The sequence below is a fragment of the Rhinatrema bivittatum genome, chromosome 2, assembly GCF_901001135.1.
Source record: "Rhinatrema bivittatum chromosome 2, aRhiBiv1.1, whole genome shotgun sequence".
Taxonomy (NCBI): Eukaryota; Metazoa; Chordata; class Amphibia; order Gymnophiona; family Rhinatrematidae; genus Rhinatrema; species Rhinatrema bivittatum.
The window spans coordinates 593216293-593233087 of record NC_042616.1 but is presented as its reverse complement, the minus strand read 5'-3'; positions in this window follow the sequence as shown (position 1 = coordinate 593233087).

Below are 16795 nucleotides of genomic sequence, written 5' to 3'. Positions count from 1 at the left end.
CGGGGGCCCCTGGAGCGATCTCCTGCCGCGAATCGTTTCCGTACGGAAAATGGCGCCGGCAGGAGATCGACTGCAGGAGGTCGTTCAGCGAGGGTTCCAGACCGCCGCTGAACGACCTCCTGCAGTCGATCTCCTGCCGGCGCCATTTTCCGTACGGAAACGATTCGCGGAAGGAGATCGCTCCAGGGGCCCCCGCTGGACCCCCAGGAACTTTTGGCCAGCTTGGTGGGGCCTCCTGACCCCCACAAGACTTGCCAAAAGTCCAGCGGGGGTCCGGAACGACCTCCTGCGTCGAATCGTATTGGTCTATGGCCGCCGCCATTTTGCGGCGGCCATTTTGCAAAATGGCGCCGGCTGAAGACACCACGATTTACTGTGCCGGATTTCCTGCTCTCCCCCTTTCCCCGATTTAGCTACAGACCCGGGGGTAATTTAAGCTACGGACCGCCGCTACGGACCCCCAGGTAATTTAAGGCATTTGGGGTGGGGGATTTAATTTAAAGGGTCGGGGTGGGTTTTAGTGTGCCGAGGGTGGGTTTTAGGGGGTTTTAGTGTGCCGCTGGACCCCCAGGTAATTTAAGGCATTTGGGGGGGGGGTTCGGGAGGGTGGGGGATTTAATTTAAAGGGTCGGGGGTGGGTTTTAGGGGGTTTTAGTGTGTGTTCACGATTTTAACGATTTTTCACGATAATCTAAACACCCAAACGGCGACGATAGGATTCCCTCCCCCTCCCAGCCGAAATCGATCGTTAAGACGATCGAGGACACGATTCACATCTCTAGTGAGCATGTATGTGAGACAGAATATAAGGAAATTTGTGTGAGAATGAACATGTGTGTTAGAGAATGTGTATATATGAGAGAGAGGAGAAAGTTTGTGCATATCTCCCACCCCTGACTAATCTACAATCTCAGGGTGACAGGAATCTAAAGTTCCCAGGTACTGATTTTTTTTTTTTAGCTTAGTTTTAATTATTGAGTGTTTGATGTGTCAGCTGTTTTGAAATATTTTATTGATGTTTAGGAAATAAAAAAAACAATATATGTTTGTTATCACTGGATGTTCTATTCATCAGCTGTTTTGAAATATTAATTTTTTTTATTAATTTGATTTTACTATTATGATTGATATTTTATATTTCTTGATTTTATTGATTGATGTTTAATGAGGAATGGTGAAGTTGCTGTATTTCCATTGTTACACTGCATACAGAATCTGGCTTGTTGTGGTTTCCAGTTCAGTTTTTGTCTGCAGGTTACTATTTATACTTTATCATCTCTTTATTCTGTATATAGTGAGGGTCTCTGTGTTCTGTATGTGTGATTGAGGTGAGGTATTATGTTGGCATATAGTTTTTATGTAGGGATTTATGACAGCTTGGCTTGTTCTGTTTTCCTAACAGTAAGTGATTTGGTGTTTTAGGGCCTGTTGTAATATTTGTAGTGTTGTCTTTTCAAAGGTACAGTTGTTACTGTGAGTGTCGACAGTTAGTGCTGTTTTAATATGGGAGGTTTACTATATTGTAATTGTAGTTCAGTTTACTCATGGTTTTCTAAGGGCAAGCCTGCACCCAACACTTATTAAAATAGGCCTAATATCATATGGGTTCCAAGTGTGTTTTTTGCAGGATATTGAGTTTGGCACCACAGTAGTAAATATAAATATATACATGTTATAAGTATTGTTTTTATCTCATGACTGTACATTTAATGTTCTTTTTCCTGAAACTATTAATGCATAATTTTGAATTGCATGTGGGAAGGGGCGAGGGAACAAAGCTGCAAGGTTTGTCTAGGGCACCTAATGCCCTTGCACTGATCCTGAGGGAGTACGCCATACACGGACCCTCACCATTCACTCATTTCATACTTCCTCAGAGTGTAAATGCAGGGGAAGGATGGGATGCAGGTGGTAGGGCTCCTGGGAGTGTGACAGGATTACCAGCTTCCTAGAAATATTAGAACTGACACTCTCTCTGCCACATCTCTAGTAATCCTGACCCTACCTCCCCCTTCCCCAGCATTTCAAATCCCCAAAAAATCAAAACTCTAAGGGGGAACCCCCCCCATCTCTTTTGCTGATTTGACCTATGCTACACCTTGGGGGGAGGGGGGGAGGCGCCATCTCATCCCTCGCCTCAAGCAGCAGATTGCCTTGTGCCGCCCCTGGTTCCGTGCCCTTTATCATTTTGGTTGCCCTTCTCCGTACTTTCTCCAATACAACTATATCTTTTTTGAGATGTGGTGACCAAAAATGCACACAGTATTCAAAGTGCAGGGAAAACACTGGCGGCATCTCAGACACTTTTCTGCCATTGGCTGTGGGGAAATGCTGGCAGCACCGTAGGCCCTTTCCTGTCGCCGGCTGCGGAAAAAACACTGGCGGGACTGCAGTGACTCTTCTTTGCCCGCTGGATTGTCCTTTTGTTGGCAGGGAGTAGGAATCTCACCAGCACATCCCAGTTTCATGCCGCTGGGACCTTTTGCTGGCAGGGAGTGGGAACTCTGCCAGCACGTCACAATTCTGTGCCACCACAGGACCTTTCTTTTGCTGGCGGGGAGTGGAAACCCCACCAGCATGTCACTGCTCCATGCTGCCAGCACTGCAGGTTTGCCTGAATGAAGGTTGAAACAAAATATGACAAAAAAATCACATATATTCAACATGAACTTTTCAAAAAAGTTTCACCCTCATATATGAGCCACAGTACATTTACACTGAAACAGTGTTTTAACTCTTGAGCAGTTAATACGAATGTGCTCACTCACTTATACTAATCATGGGGTAACTTTTTTCTATCACGTTGAGCTATGCCGCTTTTATAAGCAAAAGAACATTTTTTTTGAGGAAAAATTTTTTTAGAAAGACTTTTTTTTTAAAAAGTATAGAAACCATTATTAAGGTTTAGAACATTGACTCCAATCAAATGAAAAATTATCAATGGAATGGAAAACTTATCTTTTCCAAAGAAATGGTCTAGAGCAAAAAGCTCGTCAGCTTTGCTCTTCCGAATGCCCAACACCGCTAGTGTTTCAAGAGTTTCTTCTTCAGGGGCTTTAGACACTAAAAAGATGGAAAAAACATATTTAGCACAAAACCGCCGGCAAATTGCATAAATTGCTAACATGAACTTACATATTCAGAGTCAAAAAGCAGGTTTCTGTAATATGCGGCATAGTAAAGGACTCGCCATTTTAAAACTGACATATTTAAAGACTGCGTACGGTTTCAAAAACGACCAATCAGGGCTAGGATTCAAAGATCTTGAAGCATGTTATTGGAGAATTGAAAAGTCCTTTAAATCAATGAAGACCATTCAATAGCGTCATTCATGCCCCGAGGAAATTCTGTAGTTTAAAGATCCATCTTTGCTCTCTATAGTTTAACAGGGTCTTCATGTCTCCTCCTCTAGTGTTTACTGAGACCATATCTAAAATGGTCCACCGGAGGTCTGAAAAATTATGGTTTTCTGACAGGCAATGTTTCACGATCTGCGCTTCAATTTTGCCTGTCTTAAGTCTGCTTCTGTGTTCTCTTAAACGCGGCCTGATCGGTCTCGATGTTCGACCAATGTACAATAGTAGACAGTCACACTGTATTAAGTACACGACATGGTGGGAATCACAATCAGTTGAAAATTTCTTTTTATACTCAAGGTTAGAAATCGGATCTTTCCAAATCTCACCAGTCATCGTATTGTGACACATGTCACAATGGCCACAAATTTCATGATGACCAGTTATAGGTAGTTGAGAAGAAATCGGCAATGCTGCTCTCACAAGGTGGTTTCTAATATTATGTCCTCTCTGGAATGAAATTAAAGGTGGTTCTTTAAACATCGGGTGAAGTTGAAGAACATGCCAGTGTTTATGTATGTTCTTGACAATGTCTGATGCACGATTTATGAACTGCAGTACATAAATGTCCTGGGAAATAGGTTTTCTTTTTTGATACAGTAAAAGTGACTCTCTTGGAGAATGCCCTTTTGTAGGCTACTCTAATGACTTGAAAAGGGTAGCCTCTCTCAAAGAATCGCTTGGCCAAATCATACGCCTGATATTTAAAATCTTTTAATGAAGAGCAAATATGCTGTAAGCGAAAAAACTGGCCCACTGGAAGGTCATTTTTAAAGGCCCTTGGATGGAAACTTTGATATTTCAAGAAATTATTCTTGTCAATGTCCTTACGATAAAGAGTGGTTCGAATTTGATTTCCATTTTTGATTATCATAATCTCCAGGAAAGGTAATTGTTGGCCATCGATTTTTGATGTAAATTTCAAATTGCTATCTATTGTGTTTAACCACAAAACAAATCGTTGCAAACATGGTTTATCTGATGTCCAGAAGAAAAAAAGATCATCAATGTAGCGAATCCATAGGCACACATTCTGAAAAAAAGGGGATTTATAAATTGTCTGTGTCTCAAGCCGATTCATCACCAAATTGGTGACCGCAGGAGCGACTGAAGACCCCATCGCTATACCGTGGGTTTGAATAAAAAACTTGCCCCCAAAACAAAAATAATTACGCCTCAAAACTAACTCAGTTAGCTGTAATAAAAATGATGTCGGAATCCGATGGACCAAGGTGGATAAAACTTCTTGCACCATATCGATGGCTACCACATGTGACATGTTTGTGTATAGTAAAATAACGTTCGTTGAAACTAGTTGTATTTGATCTGATGGTAGTTCAACCTCAGAGAGTTTTCTCAGGACATGTGTAATGTCCTGATTAATATAAGTGAGCGAGCACATTCGAAATAAGTGATTAAGAGTTAAAACACTGTTTCAGTGTAAATGTACTGTGGCTCATATATGAGGGTGAACCTTTTTTGATAAGTTCATGTTGAATATATGTGATTTTTGTCATATTTTGTTTATATCTTTATCACATATTTCACCAGTTTTTTCGATAGTGAATGAAGGGTGAGGCAACTGTGGCAATAAGGTTTCAGGGGGCAATTTTTCAGACTCAAAATCTTGCCACCTGAAGTAGCTGCCTCACCCTGCCTCATTATAGAACCGCCCCTGTGCTTATTCACTCCTTCAAAAAAAGTAGCAGATTTGTGAGGTAAGACTTTCCTTGGGTAAATCCATGCTTTGCTAATTATTATCGTCACTTCATAAACAACTACTCCAAGATAGCTGCTCCGCTCACGGCCCTTACCCATAAAGGGGCTAACACTAAACTCTGGCCAGCAGAGGCCAATTCAGCCTTTCAAGACTTAAAGGCTACCTTCCTTTGATAGCCCTGCCTCCACCATCTGGACCTTATGCGCCCCTTCATTGTTGAAGTAGACACCTCTTCCTTGGGGGTAGGGGGCTGTCCTGAGTCAGCACTCTTCCACCAGAATCCTACACCCCAGTTCCTTTTTCTCTAAGAAATTCTCCCCAGCCAAACACAATTATGGGAATAGTGATAGGGAGCTACTTGTGATTAAATTAGGGCTGGAAGAATGGCACCACTGGTTGGAGGGAGCACAACATTAAATAACCATCTACACCGATCATAAGAATTTGGAGCACCTCCACCAAGCCCAGCGACTTAATGTCCGACCGGCCGGCTGGTCACTGTTTTTTACTTGCTTAGACTTTGAACTCAGATACAGGTCTGCAGCCAAGATTGTTTGAGCGGATGCTCTTTCCCGCTCATTTCTGACTCAAGACACCTCGGAACCACTCCATCATCGACCCAGCCTGGGTCCTACAAAATCATTGTGAGATAATAGCTATTCCTAAATATTTGAAGAAAGTACCAGATGTACCAGCACTTTGGGATATTCTTCCTCATATCCACCATGACCGTGCCTCCAGGGAAGACAGTTGTTCCCTGCAAGCTCTGTGAGAAAGTGTTAAAATGGTGCCACGTTTCCTGCGTTGCAGGCCACCCTGAATGAGCCTGGACCCCTTGCATTACTCTAGCAGTTCCACTGGTAGCCCCATATGCAGAAGGATGTTCAGGCCTATGTGGACTCTTGTCCCACATATGTGCAGCAAAATCCATTGGCTGGATGACCCTGGGGGCTGTTACTGAGGTTGCCAGCTCCCATGGAACCTTGGACCCATTTGTCCATTGACTTCAGTGTACATTTCCCCATCTCTAATGACAATACGGCTATCTGGGTCATAGACCGTTTCCCTAAAATGACTCATTTCACTCCACTGCCTGTCTCCCCATGGCCCTGGAGCTAGCTCAACTCTTCAATCAGAATGTGTTTCAACTCCATGGGCTCCCCAAACACATTATCCCAGATTGTGGTATCCAATTCACTGCTCGCTACTGGCTGTCCCTATGCAAGAAATTCAACATCACACTGGATTTCACTACTGCCTAGCACCCTCAAGCGAATGGACAGTCTGAACAGACCAATCGGACATTGAAAAACTTCCTACAGGCTTATATCAATGCCTGCCAAAATGTTTAGGCATCCCTGATTCCATGGGCAGAGTTCTCCCACAACTTTCACCCATGTGCAGCCACAGGTTCATCGCCCTTTCAAATCGTCTATGGTAAACAGCCATTACCTCCTCTACCTCTCCCCCTAACAGTTCCGTTGCCAGCAACTAAGCAGTCTGCACAAGAACTCCAAAAGCTCTGGCATCACACTCAGCAGATGCTGCAGAAAGCGGGTCCAAAAGCCAAAAGGTTCACTGACCTTCATCGGGGGCCCGTGCCACAGTTCAAACCAGAGGAGAGGGTATGTCTCAGTACACACCATATCCAGGCTTTGAATTCCCTCCATGCAACTCAGTCCCTGGTACATCGGGCCATTTACTGTACTGCAACAGCTTGGGCCAGTAACTTACCAACTTCGATTGCCCACTTCTTTGGGAATTCACAACTCCTTCCACATCTCGTTCCTGAAACCCCTGATACTTGGCCCTCTCGGAAGACGCCACAGCTGCAAAAGATCACCTCAGAAGACGATGCCACATATCAAGTAAGAGAAGTCTTGGACGTGAGGAAGCATGGATTGAGATGGGAGTACCTTCTTTCTTGGGAAGGATATGAGCCAGAGGAGGATACCTGGAAGCCCACTTCCAATATATTGGACAAAAGCCTTCTCAGAGAATTTCACGCCTCTTACTCCAAGAAGCCTCAACCCTTAGGGGGACTTTAGAGGAGAGGGTACTGTTGCACACTCACCTCTGAGTCCCCCAATTCCAGGGAAGACTGCCCACTTGGATTCCAGTGCTCTCCCCTCTTCCCATGGAGCAGAAGCGCCGACACAGTCTTCCTCCTGCTCATGTGGCTGGCCTTTGCGATCTCCCTGGCTCCATTGCTCCTCTCTCCTAGGCACACATGCACCCGATCCTGCCCTTCTTAAAGGGCCAGTGGTGGGAATTGCTGCCTGGCACCAACTGATGACATCACCACCTGGGATTATTTAGGCCAGTTCCACCTCAAGTCCCTGCCTGGGCAATGGGTCGACTCCTCTAGGAGCAGGGCATTGCCTGCGTTCCTGTCTCAATTCTTGGTTCCTTACTTGCTGTGGTTCCTGTCTCCATGTTTTCTGTCCGTGGATCCCTTTGCCTGGTTTTTCCTGGATTTCCTTGTCTGTTAGTTCCTCACATCTGTCTTCAGCATCTCCTTGTGTCTCTGTGGTCCTTGTCTTCCCCCTCTTTAACTTCCTTGTAGTTTGATCATCTGGTTTTGACTTTGGACAGGACATGTACTCCACCTTCCTCGACCACTGCTTGTATACCGACCTTGCTTCTAGCTGCCTGCCTCCAACCATGGTCTGGACACAGACATTGCTGTGCTCCACCTGCCTTAATCTTAACTCGACCCCAGACTGTCCTGATGATCCCTTAGCATGCTGGCCTGCAATGTTTCCTGCCTGGACTTCCACCACTGCAGAGGCCCCTACCTAAGACTAGCCAGCTCCAGCACTCAAGAAGGGCTCAACCTAAGGGGAATGTGGGCTGGTATTGGCAAAGCTCCAGTTGGGCCTCTGTTTCTGCCAGCTCCCCCCCCACAGGGTGGGGACCTGGCTCTGTTTCTGCCAGCTCCCCGCCCAAGGGTGGGGACCTGTGGGGCTCTTCCCCGCAGGTAGTGCCAACTCCCCCTCAGCCCAGGGATCCACAACTGCAACATTACCAGAAGAGGGGAAGGGGAGGGAGAGGGGAGGTCTTTTCCACTAAAGAGGGTACAGACATATCTAACTGTCCCTGTCCCTCGTGTCCCTCTACCAGCCCTGCTGGCGGACACCTGTGTTCCTTGCCTTCAAGGGATGCTCCGCTGAGACCCCGGAGCTACTATATAGGACTGGGACTGATTTTCCATCCTGGTCACCATGCCAAGGCCCCAAGGGCCCGTCTTCCTCGCCTACAACCTCCGCCAGCCAGTTGATGATGGCCTTGGGATAGGAAGAGGAGTGCCTCAGTGACCTCTCAGGACGAAAAAAACCACCCCAACCCTTTAAAACCGCTCCCTTAGCCTCCACCACCCTCCCGACCCCCCCCCCCCAAAAACGTTTTAAAATTACCTGGTGATCCAGTGGGCCCCGGGAGCGATCTCCAACTCTCGGGCCGTCGGCTGCCACTAATAAAAATGGTGCCGATGGCCCTTTGCCCTTACCATGTGACAGGGTAACCGTGCCATTGGCCGGCCCCTGTCACATGGTAGGAGCACTGGACGGCTGGCGCCATCTTTAAAAATGGCGCGGGCCATCCAGTGGACGGCCGGCACTATTTTTAGGTTGTGTCCTAACTCCCGTTAGTGTGCACTAGCCTGATTAACGATTTTTTCATGATAAATCGGTGGAATTTCTATTGTATCGCACTCTTTAATGATTAATGACGATTTAAAAAATATCGGACGATATTTTAAATCGTCAAGAAACGATTCACATCCCTAGAGTATAAGAACAGGTAAATTTTCAAAGGAGTTAACACACATAAATCTAACATACTATCCTAGCAATTTTCAAAGGCCATTTACCCACATAAAGTGCACTTACGCAGGTAAATCCTATGAACAATTCAATGGCATAGATTGTAGCAATTTGTAAAAGCCCACTTAAACAGGTAAAACCCGAGTTTTAGGCATGTAAATGCTTTTGAAAATCAGGCCCTAAAAGTGTTATGTAAATGTGCATGCACTGATTTTGCTTATATTTTTATTTATTTTGCTCCAGCCTCTACTCCCCATGCCTGTTACACATGCCCATTGTAAACTACGTAGCTAAGAGGTGGAGTTATTGATCTGGCTCCTTCCATAGGTGGGGTTTTGCAGGTGGAAGCTGTTGCATCCCTTAGTCATTTCTTTTTTTCTGTATATAGATGCTTGTAGATGGCAATTGTTGACAGAAGCTGTGATATCCATAAAGTTGACTCTTGTTGTGGAATAGTTCATTTTGACTCTGACTGAAAGATGGGAATACGGTAAAATAGTTGAGAAATTGTTTGACCGTCTCTCCTCCCTCGGGTCCAAATCATAAATATGTCATCAATATATCGGTAATATTTGAAAGGTGTAGCCTGAAGTCCATTGATAAATATTTTTTCCAGTTCTGCCATGAAAAAGTACGAAGAACCCACACTATTAAAGAAAATATTAAGCAAATCAAAATAGCGGGGGAAGGAGGTCACCAAGGTTGCTGCTCATAGAATGCTAAAAGCTATTAATCCATAATTATTAATATTAAATAGTGCAGCTTCTTGGTGGGAGGCAGAAAGGCTGTATGCTTAAGTTCTGGATGACAACAGCAGCCCTTTGCTGAGGACAGCTCCAGGGAGGAAGGAAGTGGAATGCTCTTGCAGGATGTACTCTTGCAGGATGTACTGCAGGGGTGCTCTGGGTTTCCCGGACTCCTTCCCTCCACCTTTTCCATGGGTTGTGCTCTCCATCCTCCCCATCGGCAGCCATGTTATTCGGGATAGTTCAACTCCCGCACTGATGAGGGTGCACGGGGACACCTCTCCTGGGAATCTGCCAGCCGTGCACAGGAAAAAGAAACAACCCCAGCACCCCCCTTGGCATCGCTAACAAAAAAATAAAATACATTTTCTGTCTTTTTTTTTTTTTTAATTGCCTTCTTTGATCGCCTCGTGCACACTTTGGCTTTCCGTGTAAAAAGCCAGGGCTGGGAAATGGCTGTGGGCGATTGTTGACGATAAGAGCCCTTGCTTTTGCTTTACTATGATTGTATATATATTTTTTTTCAATCTCCTGCTGCTTCTGCCTCTCCTGCACTCGGGAGCTCCTTTTTTCCTTCCTTCTTGGGCACGGAGTAACACTCTCTTGTACCCCGCTGCTGAGTGAAGGGGATTGGGGGGGGGGGGGGTGAGGAGGAGAGATGCTTGGCTCATTTCCTGATCCTAATCCTACCCCATCGCCCCCCTCTACCTGCGAGAGGAAGGAGCAACTTTTGTGATCTGCGGAGGAGGAGGAAGAAGAAGAAGAGAAGGTAAGGAGAGGGGAAAGATCCCAGCCTGGCAGGGCTGATCGTCAGGTGGAATATCTGCCAGGCAAAAGAAGGATTATGGAAGGAGATCGGGGGCTGGCAGCTAGGCCACACGGCTATTTGGGAAAAACATGCGCAAAAACCTACACAAGTACGTGCAAAAACCCGCGGCAGCTTTAGCGCAGGTTATTACGTCGGCCTGTGGAAATGGTAAAATTTCCACTTTCCAAGTCAAAATTATCATAATCTAACCTCACCTGCTTCTTACTTGAGCATTATACCATTTACTAAATTTTGATTAATACAACTCTATTTTTATTCACTCAATCTATTATGATTCCTTGAATAAATTTTCACTTTAAGGTTGCTTTTGACTGCTCTAGACTGGTTTTCTTATAGAGTAAAAGTCTAGCAGTCCATCATCTGCAGTCTCACAACAGATTCTGTACAAGATTCTCAACTGTAACTAATAGTTAAAAGAAAGTTACTGTATCCTTCCCTGCATGATGTTACTGTGACTATTTTCAAGACCTATCTGAGACACTGTGCTTATATGTCACTTTCAGATCTATTAACCCCTAGTTGCACCTAAGGTCAGTATTGAATTAATTTTCATGGCTTTTAATTTTTTTTAAAACTTATTGTGTGGGTCCAGGGGACCTGGTCACTTCGCCCCTTTTGTAAGGGTCCTTCCCCAGCCTCATTTCAGAGAAGCCATGTTGGTTTCCATAGCTACAGCTTGTTTGGACATTCCAAGCTGCTTTGGAATGTTGGACAGCACTACTGAGAACTATGCTGTCGCCGCAAACATCTGGGCTGGACTAATAAAAATGAGATGGATCGGAATCACTTCTACAAAAAAATTTGGCTTTTAAGACCATTTCTCTCTCAAAAAAAATGCGCACAGGCGTACATGTATGCGCGGTTCCCAGCTCACGCACATGGACACAGCTATTTTATTAACATGTGTGCATTGCTGCATGCATGTTACAAAATACGATTCCCATGCTCACGTGTGGCCGATTTTGATATCGGTGCGTGCATGTGCAGGCAGGTGTCATCTAATGCGTGCAAGGGGGGGGGGGGGATTTAACAAAAATACACACAGCAATGTGAGTAGGCCTTTCCCAGTTCCCTCCCAGTCCGCACCAATTAAGGAGTGGACTGGGAGGAAACTTCCCTATACCCCCTTCCTACTCTGCCTCCCTTTTCCTCTCTCCTCCTCGACCCCTAAAACCCATTTCCCTACTTTTTTTTTTTTTGTTATTTCAGAACTGCTAGTGCGCGTTTCCCCGGGACAGGGCTAATGGCCGCTGGCCCAGTGGGCCTCCATCCTGCCCTGCCCCCCCCCCCCCCACCAGACCTTCTGTACTTTTCGGGAGATATGTGCATGGCCTGGCTGTTTTTAAAATGTGCTCAGTGCGCACAAGGCCCAGCCACATACGTAGCCCCCGGTTATTACACGCACCGGGCTTTTAAAATTCTGGTGATTGTGTTTTGTGTTTTTAACCCTTTATTCCTCCTATTTTTAAGCCAAAAAGGAGAGAATCTTATAAAGGGTAAAAATTATATTTCTTTTGATCTTTAAATGGACCAAAACCTATTTTACACATTTATGGGTGTTCTAATATTTCCAATTTTTGTTTTATTTGGTTTGTGCAATTTAAGCATTTTTTTAAGTGTTTTTCCTTTGCTGGCCACATTACCACCTCCTTTAAAATTCTTTTTGACACAAGATTGCAGGTTTACAGAATCCCTTCATATGTGCCTTATGCTTACTGTGGAATTCATATTTTATTTAAAGGATTTTAACACTTTATATTATCAAAATTCCTGGAGTTCACTAGGGGCTCTCAATAACACTAGCAGCCATCACTCTACCCCACGTGGCCGTCGTCCCTACCTTCTGGCCCCTTACCGTACCTTAGACAAATTATGCATTTGTTTTGAATACATGGAAAACACAGAAACTCTTGTTGGTATAATAAGGCCGCAGCTTTTATTTGACACATCAAGAAAAACTTCCCTGGACACCCGAGCCGGTGTGATGTCTCCACTGCTGCCCGCCATAGGGACCAAGCAAGGCAGCCTTACTCCATGGGCCCCCCCCCCCTTGTCCACCAGCAAGGGGGCTCCGACCATCGGCACATTCCCCGCTCCCACCTTTTAGCGCCTCCCCAGGCGCTGATCGGCTACCACGCCGTCCTGTGATGCCACCAGCACCACTTGCAATATGCCCAACCGGCCCGGGTAACCGCCCCCTCCTTTAACCCGCAACAATGAATAATATTTAACCCTCAACAATGAATAATATTTTGAACTGTACTACCTAACATAAGTATGCTATCTGCTGATGATGTTAGCTGTTATATCAATGTATACATCATAATATTGAAAGCTTAATATAATACACAGTGTTATTCTTCCCTTCGAGCATCGCTCTTTAAAGACATTGTCAAGTATTTTGCTAACATTTCTGGGGGGGGGGTGGGTGGGTAGATTTTTCCGGTGCGCGATCAAAAAGGGGTTCTCTGGCCTCAGTCGCAGCCCTTTAAAGGGCCGATGACATCATTGGCCGGCGTCGCTCCCTCTCTGCACCGAAGCCCGGGGCGTGGCTTAGTGCCACATCATTGCACGTGTAAGGGGGGGGGGGGGATGCCCGATTGTGCGCCGACTCTCCCACCCACGTCACCGCATGCCTCTTCTTCCCCTCCTTTCTTCGTTCCGCTGTCCTTCGTGGGAGGACGGCGCTTCGGTTAAGGGTGAGCTCTGGCCAGTAGGCACAGGCCCACCTATTAATTCTAGCAGCCGTCACTCTACCACCACATGGCTGTCGTCCCTACCTTCTGGCCCCTTACCGTACCTTAGACAAATTGGGGTAGATTTACAAAAAATGCGCGTTCGCGTACTTTTGTTGGCGCACCGGTCGCAAACAAAAGTACGCTGGATTTTAGTAGATACGCGCGTAGCCACGCGTATCTGCTAAAATCCAGGATCGGCGCACGCAAGGCTGCCGATTTTGTGCAGCTGGCGCGCGCCAAGCCGCGCAGCCTGCCTCCATTCCCTCCGAGGCCGCTCCGATTTCGGAGCGGCCTCGGAGGGAACTCGCTTTCGCCCTCCCCTCACCTTCCCCTCCCTTCCTCTATCTAACCCACCCCCCAGCCCTATCTAAACCCCCCCCTACCTTTGTCCGGGGATTTACGCCTCCCGGAGGGAGAAGTAAATCCCCGCGCGCCAGCAGGCTGCTAGCGCGCCGAGACGCGACCTGGGGGCGGTTCCGGAGGGCGCGGCCATGCCCCCGGACCGCCCTGGGCCAAAACCACGCCCTCGGGCCCGCCCCCAAAACGCCGCATCCCGCCCCCGAAACGCCGCGTCCCGCCCCCAAAACGCCGCGTTGATCGGCCCCGCCCCTGACACGCCCCCGACAAAAAACCCCGGGACTTACGTGAGTCCTGGGGCTCTGCGCGCGCCGGCAGGCCTATGGAAAATAGGCGCGCTGGCGCACAAGGCCCTGCTCGCGTAAATCCGTGCGGATTTACGCGAGCAGGGCTTTTAAAATCCGCCCCATTATGCATTTGTTTTGAATACATGTAAAACACAGAAACTGTTGTTGGTATAATAAGGCCGCAGCTTTTATTTAACACATCAAGAAAAACTTCCCTGGATACCCTAGCCGGTATGATGTCTCCACTGCTGCCCGCCGTAGGGACCAAGCAAGGCAGCCTTACTCCATGGGCTCCCCCCCCTTGTCCACCAGCAAGGGGGCCCCGACCATCGGCGCATTCCCCGCTTCCACCTTTTAGTGCCGCCCCAGGCACTGATCTGTGATGTCACCAGCATCACTTGCAATATGCCCAACTGGCCCGGGTAACAGCCAAGACACGAGGTAGGGAGGACCCTTGCCTCGTGTCCCCCCCAATTAATAATAAGTTGCAGCCTGTGTCTTATTCTTTGTCATATTATGCCCCAATGGCATCCTGTAGATCGTTATTAAATATGTCTTAACCGTCAATGAGCACAGGTCCTTACCCACAGGCCCTTGGCCCCCCCCCCCAGATGTATTAATCATTACATCTGGAGAAGCCCTCGAGTCCTTGGGTGCTGTAGAGGGGCCATAACTGTTCACAATGCATTCCTGGCTTTTTCCTCCATGTGACGACCCACCCTTACGGTGCCAGTCTTAAGTGTGGTCCTTAGGGTCGTCTGTGTGCTCTCTTGGTAGCCCACCATACATAGGAGTGCCCAATGATCCAAGCTAAATGCTTAGCCTGCTGCGGATCTGCAAGATATAATTAAGAATTTCGTTTAGATGTGGTCACTTTATCCAAGGTAAATTTCCATGGGTAACCCTAAACTGGGAATTTGGCCCAGACTGCCTAGATACAAACCACATATCCTGACCATTAGACCATAAGGTCCATTGCATTGACCGCATTGGATCACCATCATCCAATTCCCTTTATCGTGGCTGCTTGAAGTCTGGCTTGTGCCAATTTGTAGCCACGCCAATTCTGAAAGAGTGTATGGTGAATTTCTTTGTGTCTCAATTTGTTTTCTTAACTGCTGCTTTAATTACAGCTACAAATTGATATCTGGTTAAGGGGGTTCTGTCTGCATGAATCAGCCAGTGCATCCCCCTTTTGGCTGCATTACCAAATACTTTTCCGCATTGCATACTGGGCAGCTGTCGCACCCTGCCACATGTTTTGCAGGCTCCTCTTCCAGCTTGGTCCATCTTGGACTTGTGTATGTTGATGGTTACCGCCTCTGGCACCCGACACATTCCTCCTAAGTAATCCGCTATTTCCTGTGCCCTCTTTGATGGCTGCACCGATTCGCTCACTCTCAATGCTTCGAAGAAAGCGAGTGAGAAGTCCAGCCGACATAGCTCAGTTTCAAACATAGACGAGCAAGTCAATGCTAATAGGATCCGGAGAGTCCCCATCATGTTGTGTGTAATAGGGTGTCTGCTATCAATGGTAGGCTCTACCTTTCCTGACCATCCTGTCATCGTTTTCTTCAGAATGAAGGACTTAGTGACATCACCCCGCTCATGCGCTTTTTAAAAGGAATGACAGGCCAGCCAGGTGTTTATCCCGAAGTTCCTAGATACACCGTTCTTGTTCACTGTGTCAACGTATTTGACGATTCGGAAGATGGTAACGTGGCCTTACCACCAACCGTTTCCTCCCAGGAACTCGGTCCCATAGTCATAGCTCTGGCCATATGACATCCCTGTAGCTGGTGCCACAGATCTGCCTACTAACTCGAAGGTGGTTGCAGACCAATCCTCCGTAGGTGTGCCGGCATTGGTGTCCCCTCCTTTGTCCGCTGTTGGTACCTTAGAATCTATACGTATATCCTTTGCAGCTCTTAGTAAATGATGGGGTCGATGTATCCACCATAGACCGATCATGCTCCATAGCGGGTATCAAAATCTGGAACAACATGCCATTGGACCTGTGTCTTGAATCCTGTCACAAAACCTTCAAACAAAACCTTAAAACATGGTTGTTTGAACAAGCATTCACTCTATGAATCTCATCTAACCTAAAAATTCAGCTATCCCTTATTATTCCTCACTGACTCCAAGTTCTTTTCCTCGCATTTTGTATTTACATTCTGCTATTCCATACCCCCCCACTGTTACTCAATTTAGGCTATTGTATTCAATGTGACATTGGTCTCGCTGCTGACAGTTAATTTGCTCCTGCGAATACATGGTTATTTATATTTTATTGTTTGATATTTAATGATGTATGCATATTATCTTTAAAACCCTTGTTTCTGTAAAGCCTGTTGCTGTTAAATGTTTTACTGTTTTTTAAACTGTTACATGTAAAGCCTGTTGCTAATTTATTGTTTCTCTGTAAACCGAGGTGATGTATGTCTATACGTACCGCGGTATAAAAGAATCTATAAATAAATAAATAAATAAATAAATCCAGACTGTGACCACTGCTAGTCTTCTCATAACGGCTTTTCCCATAACCAAAATGCAAAGTACAAGGTTCGAAGGATGGAATGCCCACCCGTAGCGTTATCTTCTTTTATGATGCCGCTTGTTGTATTATCCTGCGGAGTGTTTTGACCTTTTCTTCGGGGAGCCTGGCTGCCATCTTGTTGGAATCCATCTCGATGCCAAGGAAGGAAATAACCATTGCTGGACCTTCAGTTTTGCTGTGTGCCAACAGAACACCAAACTCCTCTGAGATAGACTGGAATTCTCTTACCAGGTGGAACTTCCTTTTCCTCCTTCCTCTGGTCATTAACCTCCTCTGTCCCACTATGGTTCCAATCCGAGGAAACTTCTGGGGTGTACTGGAAGGAGTCTGAAGGCCGATTCTATGTCCACTTTTTTTTTTTTTTTGTAATAGCACCCG